The sequence below is a fragment of the Habropoda laboriosa genome, unplaced genomic scaffold (genome assembly GCF_001263275.1).
Source record: "Habropoda laboriosa isolate 0110345459 unplaced genomic scaffold, ASM126327v1 scaffold113, whole genome shotgun sequence".
NCBI lineage: Eukaryota > Metazoa > Arthropoda > Insecta > Hymenoptera > Apidae > Habropoda > Habropoda laboriosa.
Window position 1 is genome coordinate 400,935 of NW_017100216.1, and position 20,657 is coordinate 421,591.

General features: G+C 43.3%; 1 protein-coding gene across 6 annotated transcripts in view; it reads right to left on the reverse strand.

Annotated features, from left to right (window-relative positions):
- Positions 1–20,657, reverse strand: part of LOC108570859 (multidrug resistance protein homolog 49) — a 123,371-nt gene that overhangs the window by 69,813 nt on the left and 32,901 nt on the right. The window contains exons 1-2 of one of the 6 annotated variants that reach the window (XM_017932786.1): positions 11,202–11,407; positions 8,375–8,844 (exon numbers count right to left, since the gene is read on the reverse strand). The exons of 4 other annotated variants lie outside the window; for them this stretch is intronic. The gene's annotated coding sequence lies outside the window, so the exon portion shown is untranslated. Of the gene's footprint in view, positions 1–8,374; positions 8,845–11,201; positions 11,408–20,657 lie in introns of those variants that run through there. One more of the 6 variants, XM_017932787.1, reaches the window with a different exon arrangement.

Below are 20,657 nucleotides of genomic sequence, written 5' to 3' on the forward strand. Positions count from 1 at the left end.
TGTAACGGAATTTATTATGTCGCAAAATTTCCTGCTTTGGCATTTTTAAATAATTTTTTCATTTACTTGTTTCATCTATTTGACCCCTTTTTTGCTACTAATGTAAGTTGGCAGGTTTTAGTATGTAACGGAATTTTTTCTTTCGCAAAATTTCCTGCTTTGGCATTTTTAAATCATTTTTTCTTTTGCTTGTTTTATCTATTTAACCCTTTTTAGTACCAAGTTGGCAGGTTTTAGTATGTAACGCAATTTATTATGTCATAAAATCTTCTGCTTTGGTATTTTGAAATTTAAAAGAATTTTGAAATTTTGTCATTTTACTAAATTAAAGTGAAAACGCGCAACGACCAAATTGAAGCGTTAACTTAAGGTGAAAATATGCGAAAAGTCGCCAAGAGCTTGCAGGCACCAAGGACGGTGCGCGAAAATTTTCAAAGCGCCTGCAGGCGCCAGCAGCAGTGAAAGGGTTAAATACACAAGTAGAATAAGCCTCTGTTGTACAGTGATAAATGAGCATTACGGTTCAAAACGTGGATGATGGATCTTCTAATGAGTTGCCAAAATGTCAAGAGACTGACAAAAAGAGTTAGTCGTCGTACAAAGGCGGTTGACATAACTATATTTGCCGTATAGCGTACGGTGAGTTTCAATGAAAAAAGAAAGGCGCGACGTCTGAAATCTCTAGATGGTGTATAAAGTTTGAATAGATTTAGTGTCTGAATTTATACCAATTTTCATTCTGCTAGCAATTTTTTTTATGAATTTACAAGTAACATTATAGAGATCAACAGCTCTTTACTTTTCAGCTAAATTTGAGTAATAAAAAATTAATTAAAAATTTCTCACATTTTCCTGAAAATTCTTGCGTACCTTTCAATACATAGTGATTTCGAACTTTTGAATAGCAGTGTATGTTAAAATTTCGTACCAAAATATTCAGTACTTTTTCAATTATGTGCAATTTCAAATCGAAACACAAGAACATCATAACTTATATTCTATCTTAAAATTTTAAGTATGTTTTACGTTACATGTAATTTCAAATTTCGTTAATAATTTCAAATTTGTATTTTAAATCGAAACACAAGAATATCCTAACCTTCAAATTTCATACCAAAATTTTAGGTATGTTTAACGTTACACGTAATTTTGAATAATCTCAAATTTATATTTTAAATCGAAACAAAAATATTCCCCAGCGCGAAAGCAGGCTTTCATACGCGACAACTTTGGCGCGAAACGTATTAAGGGAGTATTCCAGTTCTCGATGTAAAAGACAATCCCTTTATTTTTCCATTTCTGCACCCTTTATAACCTGCACAATAAATCTCTCAAACGGATCTCGAAATTCAACTCGTTCGAAAAACTGCGAAGCTCTGAACGACGCAAATCCCCGAAAATCTCCAAGCAAACAAAGCACCTCGAACATCTCATTCGTCAATCCGAAATTAAATATTCCTTCCGTTTCATCGCTCGATCAAAAACTCCGAGCAACCGTATGCGTCAAGATCTTTAATCTCATTCAAAATTCAATTTCCCTCTCCATATCTCCTCGAACGTAATAGATTCGAGCGAAGCAGATGCTCGAAGATACGATCACCCGCGAAGATCGGCGACGTTGCACGAATCTCTCTCTCTCGGCAGCGTACGATACGCTATCATTCTAAAAGAATCTACCGCGTGGTCTAATTAAATCGCATTCAGGTGGGGTCCGTGATTATGTGTCGCTCAGTTCACGATCACCAATTCCCGCTTAGATAAGAGAATCGAAATCGCTACGCGAACTATTCGTAACAAACCTTCACCGATTCGTCGATTCTCCATGGTAGCTGTACAGCGAAAATCTGTTCATTGTTCGAAACGATCGAGACGTGATCGCGTTGGTGCAATCGCGTGGCAAGTCAGCGATAACTGCGAATCACCTTCGTTTACTCACAGAGCCCCCTGCGCGTTGATACCGCCAGAGAAACGCGTGTTTATCTAATCAATTCGATGCACACGCGACTATCGCTGTCGTAAACTTGCATACATCGCGCATACGTGTTCGCCTTGGTCTTACCGTGACGAAAGAACGAACGGTCCAAGTACGGAAACGATATTTCTCGCGAAAGACATTTAACCGGCCGGTTTTATTCCTCGATAAATTACGCAACTGTTCGTTCAATCGTATCGAAGAGAAAAAACAGAGAGATGGGGACCATCGAAAATTTGTCTAACGACCCTGACCGAGCAACCAATCGAAAACGATCGTCGACGACCGTGCTCATTCGGAACACAGAGAGGCTGACGTTTCTCAAGACTGTTGCCGCCGCCTCGTTATCGCTCACAGTCTACAGTCTACAGACTACCATCGCGAATTCGTCGCCAGTATTGACAAACACGAAAGTGTTTGTGTATCAACGGTAACGTCGGCAGAATTTCTACGATTATTTCAGAGATAATACAGACGGAGACGATGAGATTCGTGGTACGACGATAAACGGGGGATATATTATTGGAACGTCTATGAGTCGTCGAGTCCACGAAATTCAGAGCGTATGCGATCTTCCAACACGGGATCGTGGTTTTCTCAACCGTAGGAATCGCTTGCAAATTGGAGGAAAAGGAAATTTTCATCTTTGAAAAACAGATTTCGGAAATTGTTTTCGCTACGGAAGAATTGTTTTCGATTCTGAATCGGTTTTTAGGTACCTCTCTCCGTTCCGGAGACATCGACGAAAAGGCGTCGAAACAGGTTTCGAAAAATGAAGGTTGGACTTGGAAAAATTAAGGACTATAAATCTTCGTATCTACGGTGTACAATTAGATAAAATTAATAAAATGTTATTAGTCATTCGAGTTACAGGACAAGCAACTAGTCAACCCTTCTTTAACGCGGTTGTATCGAAGACGTGCCAAGCGAAACCGCGAACTAATGGAAATTAGAAAAATGCGTTTCGCGTTACATCGAAACCGTGTTAAGCGAAAATTAGAACAAAAGCAAACCAGAGGAATTTGTTCTGCGTTACAGTAGGATCCCATCCAAATTGCTACTGCCTCCGTGTAACACGTTGAAAAAAAGGGAAGAAAATTCAACCGATGGAGAAACTATATCAGTACTCAAAAAACAACGTCCACGGAACTTCGCTGTACTCAGCAATCGCAATAAATAAATGTTTGTACACCAATTAGACCTCTTAGACCTGCTCGACCTTTCTGCCTCAAAGATACTCGTGAAACTTTCCAGAATTTGGGAAACTGAGCATTGAAATTTTTTCAATGCTCCTACTCACTCCTTAGTAAGTTTCTCATTTTATAATTTGCCTCCGTTGGTATTTCTTGTATCACCCGTAACGTTTACCTATTCTTGTGTAATCTAATGGGGAATCTTCTCATAAAAATAAATAGCTTAATTTGAATCTCCCGCGTTATAGGGAGTCCTACTCAAGAACTGGCGAGAGTCGGATATTTTTCTTAAACGAAACCGTATAAGAATGCATACTTGAAGCAACAGTGCTGTATAAGAGTTGCTCAAGTTCGTGAAACCGTTTGAAAGAATATCGTGTTAAAAGAGGGCAATCCCAATTTTTGCACCGTGTTACACAAGGGTTGAAGGGAAAACGATCGTTCGACGTGAAATATCGAAGATGAAGTGGAAGGAGCAACCGAAACGGCGCCAATTATACAATCTACGATCTCGTAATCTGTCATATCACCGTTGCAGATAACAACTGAACGAAAAGTCTGCGTCATTATGTAACCCAGCTGTTCCCCCAAAAGAATTTCTCAAAACACGTTGCACCATACGACGAGTCTAAAAAAGAAAAGAGCGCGAGCATGCGTGATTCGAGGCGAGGATAATCCGCTTTGCAGATAAAACAACCTCGCGGCGAAAGTTCGTTTTGCTCCGATAATACGCACGTACAACATGCGAAAAAAAAAAAAAAAAACGGAAGAAAGGAAACAGTGAACAAAAGGATCGAGGTCCTTTCGTCACCGGGCAGTTCCGAACCGAAAATAAAAGCCGCGCTGAAACAAAAGAGGGAGAGCCAGAGCACGCGTCGTGGAATAACGTCAAATACGTTCGAAGCGCCATTCGTCGTCGCGACGCTGGTGCTCGCGATAAAAAAGTTCGATAAAAAAGGAGACACGCAAAAGCGTTCTTTTTTTTTTCTCTCACAAGAGCGGAAACAAGCTGTAAATATTTCCGATCGCGTTTCGATATGTCCTGTGACGCGTGGCTCGTCGTTTCTCTCCGTAACTCCTCGCTCTGAAAAATAGATTTTTTTCTCCTTCGTTTTTCCTCCTCGCGCGTCGAAACCTTATCCCGCCGTCTTGCAAACCGTGTGGCAAAAGTGGCTCTCTCTTGCAATAGCGAAAAAGCTTCGTGTTTCTGTGCGAAACTGCAGCAGAAACAGGCGCGCGAAGAGGGAGAAACTCGCCGCGAAAACCTGGCGTTCTACCAATTTGGATAAATACGGATCGACGAAGTTTATTTCGAGTGTGATAATAACGCTCGCCAGCGTGCAACATCCGGTTTAGACTCGGTTCTAGCCTCTGTATTAAACCGCGGCAGGGACACGTACAGGTTTTCCGGTATCGAAACGCGAAACAACCACGAGAGGTCTTCTCAGTTTCGAACGCGAATTTTCCCACGAAAATTGTAAATCGTCCGGTTTCCCTCCCCTCGTGCATGTAGGTCAACGAACACGGCTATCCTAGCGGAACCTTGTGCCAGTTCGCGCAGCCGCGTTTAATAAACTGTATACGCGCGCGAGAAGATTATTTTGGGAGAGCTTCTCGCTACTGGCTCGAGATTTCCGCTCATGGCTGGCCGCGCTGCTGCTGCTCCGAGCTTCTTCGTTTCGCGCCTCTGAATTTTTCAAGCTCGATTCGAGTATCGTGCAAATACGGCGGAGGAAAAAGGGGGATGTCGAAGAGAGAGAAAGAGGAAGTCTGGGGAGAGGGGGAGCGTTAATTATCGAGCTGTTGAATAATTAACAAATTCCAGAAAACGAAGAGGAAAAAAGACTTTTACGAAGGTGGATTGAAAAATAAGAAAGATTGTAGGTGCTTGAAATTTTTACCGTATAACGTGTGATCGTTTGCGTGCCGATGTACGAAGTTTCCTGGCTCTGTCACTTTTTCATTCGCTCTCAGAGCGGGTTAAGAGGAGATGTTTGCAGTGGAAGAGAAAAGATGGACAAATGTGAGAAATGATCCAGTACCTGGTAATGAAGGTCCTCGCTGCAAGGACCTTGAATAATTTTTTGCAAGGGACTCGGATGATCTATGCAGCGAGGACTTTTATCACCGGGTATTGGATCGCTGCTCGTTTTCCACTGAGAAAAAGCATTTACGTGTTATACCAACGAAACTTTGTTATAAAGATTTGTCGACTGTCCTCTTAACGCAGATTGCAAAGATTATTGGGAATAAAACAAAATAATTAGGCACGCTGAAGCTACACATGAGCGCATTCTAAACAAAACAAAAATTCAACCGTATTGCACCATATTTCTACCAGATTGAAAGTGCAACGAGAGATACTAGAGTCACCAGAAACCATTTCCAAATACTTAACAATATTAAAGAAATATTTGAAACAGAAGCAAAATCTCAAGAAAGCAATCGAACTTACTCATAAAATAAACTTTTACTGTGAAATATATTGAACAAAACACACGATCTTCAACTCATTTGAGAAATATTTGAAACAAAAGAAAAATCTGAGAAATGCAATCCAACTTATTCCTAGAATAAACTTTATTATGAAATATTGAAGAGAAGAGAAACTACGATCGCTGATAACCAAGATACTAATACGACCTTAAATTATTAAGTACAATTCTTCCCGACTGTTGGGTCCAATCAATTTTAATTTGCAGCCGAACGTAAAGCGCCGGCACTAATTTGCGAAATTTGCGAATTTGTCTCCCGAAGGAAATACCAGCCTAACTTGTATTTTATGCATTATTTTCAGACGAAAGTTTCAGGTAATGTAAAGAAACCATAAAACCTACTAATACTATAAATATTACCGATTGCAAAAGTGTAACGCCGACGGTTCAGCGATAGTCCAGAAACATTGCACAAATTCCATAACTTTAAACCATTTTTCCAGTGGCTCGCAAACATCATGACACTAAAAACTCGCTAACTTGGAACCAATCACGTGAACTCGCTCAGAAATAATTAACTTCTACACTCAACACATCAAAAGAATAAAATTTCACGCCACAAAATACACCAAATAACGAGTTTCCGCCATCAGGCAACGGAGAGCTGACGTTTCCGAGTGAAATCGGAATGCAAACCAAGCCGGACAAATATTGTTCGCGGGGCAAGCAACTGGAAAAACCGTCGAATCGAAACACGCGGCTCCGATTATGATAAGCGGGGCACCGCGATACACGTGTTCCTCGTGATCACTCGCAACCTGCTGTAGCGCACAGTCAACAAGTTCGTTCGAAAGAAAAGAGAGGAAAGGACCATGCACACACAAGCACACATTACGTCACGATACTTCCGAATTGTCGGCGATTCAATTTCAAATAGGATCAACTCGTGAATAAACACGCGAGGTTTCTCACCTCTCTACACCTCGGGTGTTTCCTTTATATGGTCGTTTACCTCTTAACGCTACGACTTCCTACGGAACTGTTGCCGTTTCGTCGAATAAAAATGGTGTTAGGGCTTGCGTTGATCTTTCGATCGTTCGAGCGTTGCCGGTTTTTGCACGTGTGTGCCGACTAATGTACCGAGGCTACGAAGGACCAGTTTCTTGGTTGAAACGCTAAGTTCTACTTGCGTAGTCTACGTTCCGACTCGTTTCGAGGTCTAGAGTCTGTTCTGCCGGAGTCTCCGCGGTTTCCCTCGACGGAGACTCCCTTTTCTAAAATCACCAATCAGTTTACTCCGGTGCATCGCAACCTCCCTCCGTTTCGCCCTTAGCGCGTTATCTTAGTACAACGACCGGAGAAACTGTCCGGTGGACGGACGCGTGGGAATCCTGTGGAATCTCCGCTTTTCTAGACTTCGTTAAAGTCAAGTGGCCCAACGACGTTGGCAAAAGTCGTGGGCAGCTTCTCTATTTTTCCCTTCGGAGGCTCCAGGATTTGTGGCGGGGTCAGTGTCGCAGGCAACGCAACATACACTTGTGGTGTTTTGAGGTAACGATATTGACACGCTGCCATAAATCCGGCTACAGGATACGCCTTAACAAATGGCGGAAAAAAAGAAAGGAGGAGCTTTTTTTCACATCGGGTAATTTCTAGATTCTAGAGCAGACGCGCGGTTTCGGGGGTGAAAAGTGGGAATAATCGATGTGCAACGTGTGTGTGCACTTTATGCACACGTGATATGTTGCAGATCAAGGTGGAGTGGAGTGTATCAAAGGCAACTGATTTAACCGGAGCGGCGAGGATCACGGGGTGAAACCGATGCGAATGGGGCTTTCCTGTTGCATCCGCTCGATGTAGCACGTGCGTTTGACACTTTCTGCCGATTGCACGGCTCGCCACGTTTCCGTACAGCTTCCTGGATAAATGTGAACTCTAATCGGCGCTGGTTATGTATCACGCGTAATCATCGGATGAAAAGAACAGTGAAATGGAATAATCTGCTTGATATTCGCGAAACAATAATTCGTTCATCTTCTCTTCTTTTCCAGCTATACGTAATCGTGAGATGAAAAGAAACGTGAAATAGAATAATCTGCTTGATATTTCCGGAGCAATAACAATGCATCTCTTTTTTTGCAGCCATTCGTAAAGAACAATGTGAATGTGGAACATTTTTTTTCTTTTTTTTTTTTCATCGAAACTCATTTGCACATTTTATGGCAGGTGTAATTACACAGTCTCTCGACTTTCTTGCGAACTCATTAATGCTCGTTTACCATCGTATACCGAAGAGTTACTCTACCCGTATATTCAACTAAGCAAACAAAAATAAACAAACAACCGTCCAATCTGGTTGTTTCCATACGACCAAAGAATCACCGCAATAAATCTTTCTCGCATAGCGACGAAAGAAGGAAAACTTTCCTCGCAACTTGCACCGAACAGTTCCCACCCTTAGCGACGTTTAAAAACGATATCTCCGCAGGCTGTGTCATTCGAACAAAAATAAAAAACCCAGCGGCGATAACGCTGCTCTTCGGACAAATCGCGATAACGGCGATACCATCAACGTGCATGTTAATAGTCCCTAATACTCGACCGATTGACGAAAGAAAGAAAAAGAACACAATCAATCGACACGAATTAACAGGTCGCCGGATGATTAAAAAACAAACGTCGGAACCGGCGGAGTATTTAAAGATTGGAAGAAACTCGAAGATAAAAAATTGTATAAAACAACGAGGGATCTCTGAACGATGATGATCACATACCTTGTCCACTACTGCTTCCAATCGTTATCCCAAATATATCTGTTCTGATCAACGATGGGCCTCGGTGCGTTGACGGACCCCTTCATAAGTGTCCCTCGCGACTTCACTAGGCTTCACTATGCGGGTTGACAGTGCACGCGTTTCTCGTGCACGAAACCGCGCGCGGTGTTCTAATACGGCTGATTCTCGAAAAGACACACGACTTCGTCCGCAAACCGCCCCCTCGGCGTCGAAATTCGGGCGGAAAAGGGGTAGCTCTTTCACCCAAAGAGAACAAACCTCTCTCTCTCTCTCTCCCTTACCGAACGATTCTCCCTCCGGCTTTTCTCTTTCACGCTTGTGCTTTTTCTCTTCGTGCGAAGGGGTGCGTTGACAGCGGAAGATGACGCGGGAGGTTCACACGCGACGCAGAGGAAACAGGAACAGAGACGGCCGGTCGTCCTCGCACGAGTACGAATTACTGAAGTCACCTGTCGAAAGAGCCTGTCTTTTATACGCTCGTCGGTGACACCGGCGAGATAACGCCGGCTCCCGGAGTTTACATGTGGGCTGGGTTTCCTCGTTCTCGGTCGTAGCACCCGGCGACGCAGCGTCAACCACGATTACCGTGTAGTAATTCACGATTCCCGATACACGATTAAGAACGCGTGCCGCGGGAAAATTGCGCGAGCCTTGGAAACGGAAACTTCGAGGGGATATTAGAGATTCTAATTGGAACGTCGAATTATCGGAGAGCGGTGACGAGGAGGAATTACCGATGTTTCTGTGTTGAATAGCTGAGGAGAGTGGTTCTTTTGAAGAGGATATGTGGGATTTGTTAATTTCATAGGGGAAGCTTCTGACGTTGGTAAAATTTTGGTGTTTGATAGGAGTTAGAGAAATATTTGACATAGTTTCCTTTATCGACAATTGCTGAGAGTGAAGATGTGAGGATCGCCTTGAAAGTTGGAGGTTGTAAGTATGTCGAGTGTAATATCACTGAAATTATTGGAGAGAGAGGAACAGAGTGAATTGACGAATTTTGAAAAATTTGAAACATGCGAAATTACTTATAATTTTAATTTTTTTTATTTTTATTGCATCTATTTTTCAGGACGACTTTCACCCTTTCACTGTGAACGACTGCCAAAGTAAGAATTTTTTTTTTTCAAGACTACTGTACATCAAATTTTCATCGAAATCGATAATTATCACTTTGGAATGCTCCCTTATAGGGACAATCGATTGATTCGGTGAAACTGTGAGTCTCGTATTTAAGTATTCCTTTCGAAACGCACCAAAGAGGCGCCGAATGTTTAACTCCAATGAGACGCGAATCTTGGAATATGTTAGCCTTAGGATTATTCAATGGAATTCGATAACGATGAAATCACGAGTCAAAAATTCGTACAGAATAGGCGAAGAGCCTTGAAACTGGTTTTAATGAGTGTATTCTGGCTTCGATCTCCACTGATACGCTAGCCTCCCAAAAAAAAAAAGAATCTACCTAATCCTAATTAATACGCTGCTCGAAAAAAACAAGCAACGAGAAGACGCTAAAATTACACCGATCTTGTGACGATAGATTTGAATAAAAAGTACATTCCTCGAATCACTGGGCATACATCAACTATCGTGACACGTTTCACGTGCAGGAAAAATCCTCGATCTCTGTAACGAGAAGGGATCGCGGTTGCTAGAAACGCGTACAAGTCCTTGCCGAATTCTCTGAACACGGTTTCCTCGTTCGAGCCTGGAGATAAATTAATAGTGTTTCGAATGCGCGTCACGGTTCCCGATGGACGAAACGAGGAAAACACGCGGTCAGGGGACGAGAGACGTGAATTAAACGGGTAACAAGGGGATTTCCCTGTGAAGCAACGCGAAAAGCTGATCTATCGCGGTGCACCGCAAGCTTTCAGCGACGCGAGCGTTGTACCAATCGCGATTCCTCCGGAGAGCGATCGTACTCTTTGTCCCGAGGAATAATTTATCGTGAAACTGAAGTACAGACGAGAAGGGGACAGCAGAGAAAGGAAGAGGAAACGATATACAAGCGTCGCGACCGCACGTCGAGATCTCATAGCGTGGAAAATGCAGCCAGTGGTAGGAAGGTTTAACAAGGGAACCGGGTCGTGGAAAAATTCAAGCGTAGAAAGTGACGCGCCACCTTAAAGTAGAGCAGCCGCAGCATCCGTTGCTGCAGTCAGGGATGAAGAATCTGGTGGAAACTGGTACACGTGCTTTCGAGTTCAAGGTATCTCTCCCTCCATTTTTACCGATACATCTCGAGCAAATTGAATTGTTTCGTGATCTACGAACAATGGTGCACGCAAAGTAGAACTTGATATACACAGATGATCGATCACGATGAAAACAACCCTGTGACGAATCGAAACGCGTTCCTTACGTAACCGGTCGAACGTAGGAAGATCGTGTGTACGAAGAGGATCGATGAATTTCTTCTCGAATCGATCGATCGGCTTGAACAAAGAGGGGTTTACAAGCGTCTTCGTAATCGAGTGTCGTCCGCGTCACCTAGGCGCCATGCCACCATAAAATTCGATCTCGCGACGCGGCTGCGCGCTATTGTCACGCGACGTCGTGCTGCTGCCATTGACCTTGCAATATCCGGCACCAAGGTCGTGGGGAAACACCACACGCGAATTTCACGGTGCGACCTCGAACGAGAACGGAAGCCCAGCCTTGGTTGCAGAGGTACAGTTTAGAGGAAGAGGTGTAGCAGAACTTTGCGAAGAAGAAGAGAAGAAACAACTACGATCTAAGCCTCTCTCTCTCTCTCTCTTCCAGGAGACTTGTGTATTTTTTCTTTCGGACGAAAACTCACTGGGTGTTGCTGAGCCAGACGCTCTATTCTCTCGAGGCTTTTCGTGGACCGCGATGCTTAGTAGCTTTCGAACGACTGACGCAACGGTGCCTCGGCGTCCAGACGCTTACGCAACGACGCCGTGTCCCCTCTTTTTCATCCCTGTTGGATTGAAGCAGACGCGACGTCGAAAAGGGACGACAACGACGACGACGACGTCGAGAGAGTCGTAGAGAGAGAGTGGACAAAGAGTACACCGTGTGTCAGTTTCTTTAAGAGACCAACCACACGGCGACGTTAGACGAGGAGGAACGAACGAAGAAGACGGCGTGTGGTTGAAGAGATAGGAAAAGGAGCCAGTAGGAACCGGTACGAGCCGGATATCATCTGAAATTCTGGGAATCGTGGTCCTCTCCCTTGGCGCAACGAGGCGTCGCGACGCCCCTGAGAATCGAACGATGACGTCGAACGCGGTCTGCCAGCCTTTTCTCGGTGGCCACGCTACACGATGACGTAGTTTCGCCGAGGCATCTCTGACGTTTCTTTAACTGAACGGAAGTCGAAACGTTCTGCGGTATTTTCCATCGCGGCAATCTCTCTGTAACACCGCCACCTTTACTCTTGCCAAATGTCTTTTTATAGATCAACCCGCCTACGTCTCGCAATCTATCGTTCGATCTTGCCTCTCTCTCTCTCTCTCTCTCTCTGTTTCTCTGTCGCCGTTGTTTCTTCTTTTTCCCTAGATTCACGGTTGACGATCTCTTTGCAGAGGTTTCATCGATAACGATCGAATCGAGCGGTTAATATACCACGGTGTATACCACCGTGGAGGATGTAAATTGTGATAGGAGATAGTTAAGAAGTTGACGCGATCGATCGTGAACACACGAACGAACATAGGAAAAATTCTGCGCGAGGACTGACATCCTCCGGCCGGGTACCCGGCCTGTACCAAGCGCAAATACGAAAGCGCAGGCTTGGCACGAGATAAATGTGGGTTGCTGGAGCACAACGGCTACAAACAGACTGCTCGCTCCCTCTGATGAATGGATATAATCCGGCTGATATATCGAACGACCTACGAACGCGGCTTCAAATGAAAATCTATGCACGCGTCGATGGAATTTTCAAAAGTTTAAATACTTGTGTGATTTTGGTAAATCGTCTTAGATGTTACCGCCTGCGACAGAATTTCAATTCTCGAGTGATTTTGCAAATCGGTCAAAATCGTCTCGACGTTGACCCTGGTACGGTATTCGGGTCTTTTCTGACCCGTCGCCTTTTATTTCTTCAATAATTTATATTGTTATCAAGTTGATGTTCCCTTGATATTGTATTGAAACTTTACGAATCTGCTTTGGGTCTGTTTTGACCCAGAGATCTTGAGTGTATAATCGAACAAAAGAACGCACAGTAGAGTTAATCTGTCTGCAATATAAATTAAAAATGATCAATTTCAAGGAGTATCTAGAATATGGAAAAAAAATTTTAAATCTGAGCTGATTTTACAAATCGTTGAAAATCGTGTCAAAGTTAATTAACCCTAGTATAGTCTTCGAGTTTTTTGCGAGCTATCGTCTTCTTATTTTTGCAACAACTTTTATTGTCATCAAGTTTATGTTCCCTTGACGTTATGTTAAAAGTTTACGAGTCTGTTTTGGGTCTGTTTCGACCTAAAAATCTCGAGTACACAGTTAACTGGAAGAACGCACTACAGTTAATCTGCCCGCAATAAAAATTGAAAATCAACGAGTATCTACAATCTGAAGAAAGAAAAAAATTAAAATTCCGAGTTGATTTTGCAAATCGTCGAAAGTCTTGTCAAAGTTGGTTAATCTGTCTGTAACATTAGCTGATAACGAATAACAGACGGTATCGTCGAGTGCAAATTTTCCAAAGACTAAGCCACAGGCGGCACACATTTTCGTTCGTCTCTAATCATCGATAGGATTTCTGTCTCTAATCCTAGGGCTAGACTTCAAATATCGAGCGACGAAAAAGTCGGAAGCCTTGTTGTACAGAGCTGACCTCTGGAACGTCAAGTGTACAAGCGTAATCGGAGCGAGTTCAACTGGCGTACGTCCGATTAGACGACGACGTACTGTGTGAGTTTCGCGATAAAACCTAACCGGCTATCAGTTCCTCTAGTCACTGTTGAAGGAAGTGACGGGCGAAACGTGTACGATCGATTATTCGACGTTCCGTCGTAGTTATATACAGAGCGTGATTTTCGCCACTGCAGAATGCAGATGCAACGGCCGCAACGAGATCGACCTCGACGTCGCGGTAGACACACTGACCCATTTCCGCTGCCAGAAAATTTTCCAAGAACGTTCCAAACACGGTGTTGCTCGCTCGGCGTATGTACAGTTCTGAAAGCTGATCGAGAGCGATGTTCGACGCGTGTGCGTCAACGGGGCTGATTAACGAACGTTGTCGCGGATGCAAATTGACAGAGGTTGGAAAATGAAAGGAGACAGGTTGGACATTACTTCAACCGTGGACGCTCGTTTTAGAATGGAATTCTGTGCGAGTTTTGGCAACTGTTGTTGACAATTGACGGCGAGCGTGTTATTCGAGTCGAGGTATTCTTGAAATTCTCAGGCTGATAACGCACTTCTTTCCGGCCTCTTGTACGTATACGTAGATTTGGAAAGCGTGAAAATGTACACTCTTTGTGGAAAGCTGGAGACCACTTGTCGATCGCTTTGCTATAAATTTTTTGTGATTTTGCAATTGATTTTTGGGAGATTTGGAAAGGGTAGAAGCGTACACCGTCGACGGAAAGTTTGAGACCACTTATCGATCGCTTTGCTACCAATTTTTTCTGATTTTGCAATTAATTTTTGGTAAATTTGGGAAACTCGGAAATGTACACTGTCGGCTAAATGTTTGGAATTGCTAAGCGATTTACACCGATATGCAATCTGGTGCGAATTTTTTACGGATTTGCAATTAATTTTTGGCAGAAATGGAAAGCCAGAAATATTACACTCTCAGCCAAAAGTCTAGGACCACTTATCGATTTTAGACCGATACTCAGTCAACCGCCATTCTTTTATGTGTTTTCAGTTAAATTTTGGTAGACTTGACTAACATAAAATTCGTCAAAATTTTCTTAAATTCTTCATATTTTCTCAGAATTCTTATTAAACTTGCAGTGAATAATTGCCTCAAATTTTTAGTTTGCAGTGTTTTGTGTTTTATGTCTTTGCAATTAAATTTTGATAGATTTGACTAACATAAAATTCATCAAAATTTTCTTAAATTCTTATTAAGCTTGGAATGAATAATTGTCTCAAATTTTCAGCTTACAGTGTACATACCTTCATGTTTTATGTTTTCGCAATTAAATCTTGACAGACTTGACTAATATAAAATTCATCAAAATTTTCTTAAATTCTTCAGTTTTTCTCAGAATTCTTATTAATCTTGCAATGAATAATTGTCTCAAATTGTTAGCCTGCAGTATATACACCTTCATGTTTTATGTTTTCGCAATGAGATTTTGATAGACTCGACTAACATAAAATTCGTCAAAGTTTTCTCAGAATTCTTATTAAACTTGCAATGTATAATTGTCTCAAATTTTTAGCCTGAGGTATACAGCTATACGTTTGTGTTTTGCTTTCTTGTTTTCTAGACGAAAACATATTTTTCCGCGAAAATCCACATCGACGCAATATCGTCCAGGTGAACGGACCCGATTCTTAACAGTTGATCAGAACTGGCCAAGCCGGTAACGAGCTACAGCGACTCGCGATTAATCGTCCACCAGAGGCATCGGTACAGTTTCCAGGTGGACACGGAGAGATCGTGAACAATGCCACGGCAGCGATATTACTTGGCCGGTGGCGCGGATAACCATCGACTAATAAAGCTGCGTAGACCGTCCAGCTAGAATAATCGACTCACGAACGAGTCCTCGGACCGGCGGCAATTAGCCATCAGCGAGTAAACAACACCGGTGAAAGTAGACCGAGCAATCTATCAATGACCTCAGCCGGTGCCTTTATCTCGATGATCGACCGTTCAAATAACGAGCAAATAACGATAGTACCGACGTCCCGTTCGAATCGTCATCGAGAGCCCATTTGGTTACTCATCTTCCTATCAGGCTGTACAGACCTCTGATTTAGAGCTATAATTCTACCGATACCTCTCTCTGATTGCAGGATTTCTGATTGGTGGAGAAATTTAACGATAGCCTACTTAGTTTCGTATCAATCGATTGGAGAAAATGAGATTGTAAATGAAGGGAAAATTGCGGTAGGTTTGTAATGAGAATTTGTTACAGGTCGTTTGCATCGCACTCTGTAAATCCAATTGTGAAAATGTCTCATGCGTAATAAATTCTTGATATAGATATCTGTCTCCGAGGCTAATCGAATAAGAGATTATGTCGATCGCGATTAGATCGATGGTGTCGAAAATGTAAGAGTTATACTTTTCAAACGCGCACATTGTATGAGTGAATTATGGGAATTAACCTTCGTAATGAAGAATTACTCGTACGAGAATTAGCAGGGTAAAAAAAAGAGCAGACAAGTGGTATCAATAACACGGTACACTCGAGTTATCGAGCAATAAGTCCTAGACAGGCACGAAATACGATCGATCTTCCGCTTGGGTATCGGAACATTACATCCCCAATACCGTTCTAAAATCCCGAGGAAAGTCCGTGGAATCGTTTAAAAAAAAATCCCAACCTCTATCGATCCATCCGAGGCGAGCAATGGTAGTAGTATCGATCCACGTATTTATCCCTCTAGATTCGTCGTCCTTTGAATCCACCATCCATGGCCGAATTGTAGGCGCATTGTGTACCAGACGCTTTCTTCGATTCACATCGGGGTCGTTCGATATTCCACCGACATTCAACCTCGTATTACTTGGAGAGAGAGGGAGGGAGAGACAGGAAGAGAGAGGAAGAGACACAGGCAGAGGAGAGAGGGAGAGACACAGAGACAAAGAGAGCAGAGAGAGGAGAGACACAGAGAGGAGAGACTCAGAGAAAGGAGAGACACAGAGAGAGGAGAGACACAGAGAAAGGGGAGACACAGAGAGAGGAGAGACTCAGAGAGAGGAGAGACACAGAGGAAGGGGAGACACAGAGAGAGGAGAGACACAGAGAGGAGAGTCTCAGAGAAAGGAGAGACACAGAGAGAGGAGAGACACAGAGAGAGGAGAGACACAGAGAGGAGAGTCTCAGAGAAAGGAGAGACTCAGAGAAAGGAGAGAAAGAGAGCAGAGAGAGGAGAGACACAGAGAGGAGAGACTCAGAGAAAGGAGAGACACAGAGAGAGGAGAGACACAGAAAGAGGAGAGACACAGAGAGGAGAGTCTCAGAGAAAGGAGAGACTCAGAGAAAGGAGAGACACAGAGAGAGGAGAGACACAGAGAAAGGGGAGACTCAGAGAGAGGAGAGACACAGAGAGAGGAGAGAGACAGAGAGAGGAGAGACACAGAGAGAGAAGGAGAGACACAGAGAGAGGAGGAATCGCGTATTCTCCGCCGCGACAAATCACAGCACAGTCTACGAAATCGGTTCGAAAGGCCAGTTAATTATTACGGTAATACACGGCAGCAGAAACCAGAAAGGAAAACTAGGTGGCAGTTTCGGGGGTTGTATAGGAAAGAGAGGGGAGAAAGGGAAGGAACGCGACAAGAAAGGCCAGTCAACTCGAAACTAGAAGACCCGCCGCTTACACTCCGTCCCTTCTGGGACCATGAGGAAGAGGAGGAGGAAGCGGAGGACGACGACGACGACGCCCGTAATAGTTCAGTGGAATTTAATCGAGACGGCAATTGTTTCCTATTAACAGTTATGAAAGCACTCCGACGATCTCTGAACCCCCCTTTTGAACCGTCGCCGACGACGACGAAGCCTTACATATCCCCGCGGCACAGTCGTTTTAATTGGAATCCATTCGAGAAGATTGTGGCCGGGCAATGGACTTCGAATCACCCGAAAATTGCTGGCTACGCTGCTCTGTGTACATATTCGAAATACGAGCTGAAACTGCTGTTTCCTATTCCGAGAGATCTGTGCGTCTCTGTGTACAGGATGCACCAGGACGGATGGTACCGAGTTCGAACAATATTTCATAGCATTTTTTTATGTGAAATTCGAAGATAACGTTTGTACGCCATTTTCTTCCGCTATCTTTCGTCAGCTTTGAGGCAGTTTCGTGGCACTTGGCATCTTTCTGGGCGATGAACTGGTCCAGGTGGTTCTACAAACGCTACGAGCTTTTCAAGCTGTGATTCTACGTGCTATGGTAAGTCGAAGTACAATTCTTCTCGTATATTGCTTCTTTTCCGAGATAATCGAATTTGAAAGTTTGTCGGGCACGCGTGCATCTTAACGCTTGTAAACGATGCCAATGTCATTTATTAACGATTTTCTTGATTTAAATTTACATTACCAAACGAATTGTTCGAAGTGACGTTCCTTTTGATGCAAATGAGGAACCTAAGAAAGTCACGTGTGTGTGTGGTGAGAGAAAGTGAAGAAGTGGAAGAAAGAGCCTTCCTAGGGATTAGGGGTGTGAATAATATATATAGAGAGAAGGAAGTCAGAGAATGGTCGGTTTACTGCTGTAGGTTAAATTAGGTTTCCCTGCACGATGTACTTCATGTATGCAAATACTCCATAATACCTGTTCGGTACCGAAATATTCAGTTGATTTATTTTCCTTTTCCGGTTTTTTCTACTCAGTACATGATAGCTCTGAAATCCCCAAACCTTACAATTAGACACGTAGCAACAATAAATCCATAAGGCCAACCGATGTCGCAACACCCCCATAACAGTCTCATTGACTTTCACTTTAAACCTCCAAAAAGTATGTTCACCAGATCTACCGGCTTTATGACCTTATCGCCTACGACACTCGCCAACGCATCGTTCCCTTCCTTCAAACACATCCCTTCCTCAAATCCATTTCCGGCAACTCCCAACTTCCGTCAACCAAAATTTCTAATATTCCGCCAATCACGCGTAACAAGAAAAACACACCCGTAACCACACCCTCTCCAACTCTCCTACAGAACACCCGACATCACTACAAATCAACACAGTCAGTTACCACTCAAGACCAGCAATTATACAGGGTGTTCCGTTTAACATGGATTCGTTAATATCTTCGTCACCTTTACCAATACGCAAAATTGTGTGAGGACAAAGTTGTTGGGTTTAGAAATCATTAAGTTTGGGTTAGAAATGGAAATCATTTTGAACATTTGTTAGAATAAAGATTTTGCCCAAAAAACACTGAATGTTCAGTACTGCTGTAGGTTAAATTAGGTTTAACTAGGTTAAAACCCAGCAACTTTGTCCCCGCACAATTTTGCGTATCGGTAAAGGTAATGAAGATATTAACGAATCCATGTTAAACGGGGCTTTATTTTCATTCAAGGTCATTTCAAGGTCGTGGTGTTGTATACCTTTGAATCCGTCTTGATGCCCACTACAATATTGCATTACAAAAAACACACGTTAATCTGCAAAAAAAAAATGACGACGACCTTGAAAATCGGGAATGGAAACGACCTTGCCAAAAAATTCACAGATCACAACATTCCTCATTCTAGGTCCTCAGCAACTAGGTCCCCGCACAATTTTGCGTATCGGTAAAGGTAATGAAGATATTAACGAATCCATGTTAAACGGAACACCCTGTATACGTACCTCGCGACTCACACCATTGTGACAAAAGTGTGTTTTATTTTTTAAGTTTAAAAAAAAGAGTAGTGTCATTCTACCCACACGTCATCCTATCTAATAGACAGGCTTGCCTTTGTAAAGTAAGGCGAGTCACCGTCCAAGGGAAGGAAAACAATATCGCAAATACGATATTCCGGACGGTACAATACCTAAATTCAAACTAATATCCCTAATCCCTTTCGGAGTACAAGGAAGTCTTACTCCTGTGGCGACCGCCACGGGGGGCCACGCACTTAGGCCTGGCGACTCTTGGCCCTAGAGGCGAAGAATCGAGGGATGTTTTTCCAAACATCTCCGAGTTTCTTCGTCCACGAGGACAAGAGTATCGCCTCGGCAATGCAGGCCCGCGCCCCCACTTCCTGGGAGTTTCCCAGGGAAAAGGGGCTACTTAACCTTTTAGATACGGTACACCGCTATAGTGGCTTCCGCGGATGGCATCAATTGGAACGGTACGCCACTAATAGCACCAATTTGGACGGTACGACACTATAGTGACTTTCGTGGATATCATGATTTTCGACGGTATTATACGTTTTTTTGCTTTATTTCGCATTTGTTTCGCCTAAACCACATTTCCTGGCAATATCGAAGCTGTCGTTGAAGAGTACACGTGTCAGAGAATCGTCATGAACGGTTTTTGTGCCATCCGCGGCCAGGGGTACCCGCTTGCGGACGAGCGCGCCGTACCTAAAAGGTTAACAGAGCCCCGAAAAAGGCACGGGGCCTTTTGTCGTACACTCGCGTCGCCTACACTTCAAAATTAGGTTAAGCGTTATCGGATTCAAATAAATATATTTTTATTAAACAACTTGCCCGAGTAATTACTTTACACCACGTCACTTCCAAACTCCAAACAACCCTTCATTACCTTCAGACCAAACAAAAATAAGTGTCGCAGAGTTGTTTCTAAATTATCCGAGTTGCTAAGGTATCTACCTGTTCATTTCAAAGCAAAACTTCAAAACGAATTTATCAGTGTACACAGTACCGAGAGTGCTGACGAAGAGCTGAACACACAATTTAAGAGTACTCTCGAGAGCAACTATCGTAGAAAACTGAAACGAACACACACCCTTACAGTTATCTTAGCATTGCAAATTGTGTCAAATTATCTGTTAGCGCCAGCGTAATTTTTTAAGGGTCGTCGAATGCAAGAGACCCGCCGCTGTTTTACTTTCGCAGAATTCATTGCAGATACTCAACCTGCATGTAGCCAGAGAGAATGTTTACGATAGGAGACAAGCCGGACGACCAACGATTGCTAGTGTCACAGGGCTGGTTGTTTAAAAGAACGCAGGAGAAAATTTAGGGGTGGCAAGCAGCCCCACCTTGCATTGCTTTAAAAATAAGGACATTGTTCGTAAAGCATACAGCAACGAAGTGGAGAAGACAATGTTCTTCTGGTAAGAGGACTGTGAAAATCCTCGTGTCACTTACCCCAGAACCTTGGAACAGTGAGAACAGATAGTTAAACTGTCCTATTTCTAACATATCGTTACATTCACTTGTCGCATTTTTAAAAGCATTACGTTTACAAACTGTCCGACAATCACTTATCCGTGGAAATTCTATAGAATTACTGTACTGCGTGCGGGGAGGAACTACACCCATGGCGCCACGGCGGCACCTCGAGCTTCTTCACGCAACAGTAGGGATGACTTGGTGAAGTGAGTCGGTGAGTCATGGTCGAGTCTTCCGTGGGGGTTTAATTGGAATTGATCGGTTTGGCTATAAATAGTTTAATAGCG